The following is a 3881-nucleotide window of genomic DNA, read 5'->3' as shown; positions in this document are numbered from 1 at the left end:
TTAAATACTTATGAAAGACTGAGGCTCCTGGATGGCTCAGTCGGTTAAACACCTGACTCTTGATTTCGGCTCAGGTCATGATCTCTCCGTGTGGGACTTCACACTCAGTGGGGAATTTACTTGAAGATTCTCTCCCTCTGCCCCTCCCCCCACTTGCACAGGCTCACACATTCTCTCTCTTTCTCAAATAAATAAATCTTTAAAAATACTTATGAAAGATCAGTAAATTTCAGCATCTTAGAGCTACTTATTTAACTTATTTTTTTCTCTGAGCCTTGTTTTGAGTAATTTGTATATTCTCACCACATATTTTCTCAGCTTCTCAGTAATTATAAAATATGTTGACTAAGACAGTCACTCTACTTGACACTTGGTGAGTTAGCATCTCTCTTTCACATGCAGTAGGTTAAGCTCCTGTGTATTTGGTTCGTCTTCTCTAGGAAAGAGTTTAAGCAATCATTTAGCATTCTACAAACATTTATTAAGCATATTCTGCCTAGCACTGTGTTAGATGCTTGAGATACAAAAGAGGAGAAGAAATGTCCACTGTTCTTAAGGAATGGAAAAAGACAAGCATAGCAAGTGTGACAGAGTACAGAGAGTGATACCCAAGGGGTAGCATGAAACAAAACGAAAGAACACACAACCTACAGAATGTTCTAACCTTTCTATCCTAAGGTGATGCCACTGACCATTTCTCACTCTGACCCCTCATGACAAACAGGGCTTTGCAGAGAGGCTATGGGCTGGTACCATTTATCACCGGGGAACCAGGTTCAGGAGTCAGAGAGACCTGGGTTCCAATTACGGATCCTTCACTCAGTAGGATGTGAAGTTGGCAAGTTTGTTAATCTCAGTGAGCTTATCACAAGGGAAGTCATATTGTGTAGTGGCTGTGAGGCAAAGCTCTGCAGCTAAGCTATCTGGACTCAGCCAGCTGACCTTGGGGGAGTGACTTCCTGTCTCCATTCCTCAGCTCCCCAAATGTGTGATATAGGGACAATAATTTTATCTATCTCGTTGGTTCTGGGGTGGATTAAATGATTAAAGTGCCCAGAACAGTGCCTGGCATATTATAAGTGGTCAATAAATGTTAGCTATTACTATTATGGTTATTTATTATTATTATTATCTCCTTCAGAGCAATTGAAAATTAAATGAAATAATGAATGCAAAGTAGCTAGCATAGTTCTTAACACCCAATAATCACGTACTAAATGAAGTAAATAAAACTAAATGAATGAAATGCCACATTCTCACCTTTCTCTCATCAAACCTCTAGCCATGATCTCAACAGAGGGAGATTTTATTTTATTTTATTTTATTTATTTATTTTTTCGAAAGAGAGCACAATCAGAGGTAGGGGCAGAGGGAGAGGGAGAGAGAGAATCTTTTTTTTATTATTAACATATAATGTATTGTTGGTTTCAGAGTTATAGGTCTGTGATTCATCAGTCTTATATAATAGCCAGTGCTCATTACATCACATGCCCTCCTTAATGGAGAAGAGAAACTTAAGCAGGTTCCATGCCTAGCACATGGAGCCTGAAATGGGGCTTGGCCTCATTATCCTCAGACCATGATCTGAACCAAAATCAAGAGTCCAACACTTAACCGACTGAGCCACCCAGGTGCCCCAACAGAGGGAGCTTTTAAAATGTTAAGTCAGACAGGGGTGCCTGGGTAGCTCAGTCGGTTAAGTGTCTGCCTTCGGCTCAGGTCATGATCCCAGTGACCCCTGGGATGGAGCCCCACATCAGGCTCCCTGCTCAGCTGGGAGTCTGCTTCTCCCTCTCCCTCTGTGTGTGCCCATGCTCTCTCTCTTTCTCTCTCTCTCTCTCTCTCAAATAAATAAATAAATAAATAAATAAAATCTTTTAAAAAAATGTTAAAATCAGACATATCACAGTTATTCTCACAGTTCCAGACTCACTCAAAAAGAAAAGGCAAAATCCTTTGGGTGTCTCATAAGTCCCTAAATGATCTGGTCCTGCCCTCCCTCCCCCACCTCATAACCTACTATTCTATGCCTCACTAACTCTGCCTCAGGCCCATGGGATCTGGGCTGTTCTTTGAACACAGCAAGCTGACTTCCATCTCCTACCTTGGCTATTCCTTCTCCCAGGAAGGCTTTTCTTCCCTCAGATATGGGCATGGCTGACATCCACCAGTTTCTCAGGGCTCTGCTCACATGTTTCCTTACCAGTGAGGCTGTCCCCTTATTCTGCTTCACGTTTCTGCTTAGGACACTGTTATGTGATACACCCATTATTTTACCTGTCTCTTTATGTCGCTCTTGTCTTCCTTCACTAGAAGGTAAGGTAACTTTTGTAACTTTTAATTTGCTAGACATATCTATTTAAATACCTATCAATGATCAGTTACAAAAACTGACTACAATCTAGACCTTGAAGCAAAGGTTGACAAATTTCAAATTATTTTCAAAACATGTTTACTGGATACAGCTTATCTAAATTAAAAGTCAGCCATAAAAGACAAGCAAAAAAATTCTTATATGCTTGGAAAGGAGAAATTAAGATGTGTATTATAAGTATTTATAACAAAAAATAATAAAAATATTCCATATCAAAACATGAAGCCAGCAAAAGTAGTTTTTAGAGAACAATATTAGCTTTAAATGCTAAAAGAATAAATAAGCTGTACATACAACCTAAAAAGTTAGAAGAAGAGAAGGAAAACAAACATTTGAAGAAAGAATATAATAAAGTTAGGGAAAAAATTAATGGTTTAGAAAAGAGAAGGTACAGTAAATAGGATCTACAAAGTCAAAAGTCGATTCTCTGAAAAGACTATTAAAATGGACAAACCTCTAGAAAGGTTGATAAAGGAAACTAAAGTTGGCACAAATAAATAAGGTTAGCAATGGAGAAAGAAGATAACTTCATATCCAGCAAAATTTTTAAAAGATAATAAAATGATACTTCAGATGATTTATGCTAATAAGTTGAAAATTTAGAAAAAATATATAAACCTTTAGAAATAGTTCAATAACCATAAAAACACTAATTTACAAGGTAATTGTGCTTCTCCCTAAAGAAAATGGCAATCTCAGATGATTTTACTGGAATGTTTGACCAAATTTTCAAGGCAAAGATTATTCTATCTTTTGCAAACTCTTACAGAAAATTAAAAAAAAGGAACATTCCCTACTCTATTCTGTGAGTTTAATATAACCTTGATAACAACCAGACAAGGATTGTATGAGAAAGGAAAATTACAGGCCAATTTTACTTAATGTAGGTTTAAGAATTCTACACAAAATTAGTGAAACTGGCAATGTACAATGTAAAAAAGATCACGATACATCATGATCAAGTTAGATTATCTCAAGAATGCAAGGCTGATATAACTTTAGAAAAATTCTAGAATGTTATTCATCAGAAGAATTAATTATAGTAGGTAGATCCTATAAATTCTTTCTTGGAAATTTGGAGTTATCCCAAGAACTATTTGGGAAAGACAAAAAATGAGTTGTTTGAATTTAAACCCAAAGTTCCTAAGTTTGCGTGGCTCTGGTTAAACTGTTTTTTATTTTTTAACACCTGGCAGAATGAAGGAGTTAAAAATGAAAGCAAATTAGTCTTTCATATCTGAGTTTTGTCCTTAAAACATCGTATTTCATATCATAAGCCTGCCACTGGATAGACCTTTATTTTCTCTTATTGTGAGATTTTCTATCCAAATTCATGCAAACTTCACAAGAAAACTTTTGAGAGGCATTATTTTATTAATAAGTTTGGTAATCAACATCTACTCCAATCTTTTATTTTGCAGTTTATAATTTTAAAATTTAAAAAGAAACTGTTGGGGCCCCAGGGTGGCTCAGTCGTTAAGCGCCTGCCTTCGGCTCAGGTCATGAT

Source organism: Zalophus californianus, chromosome 4 (genome assembly GCF_009762305.2).
Source record: "Zalophus californianus isolate mZalCal1 chromosome 4, mZalCal1.pri.v2, whole genome shotgun sequence".
Classification (NCBI taxonomy): Eukaryota; Metazoa; Chordata; class Mammalia; order Carnivora; family Otariidae; genus Zalophus; species Zalophus californianus.
Note: the sequence above shows the minus strand (reverse complement) of the source record.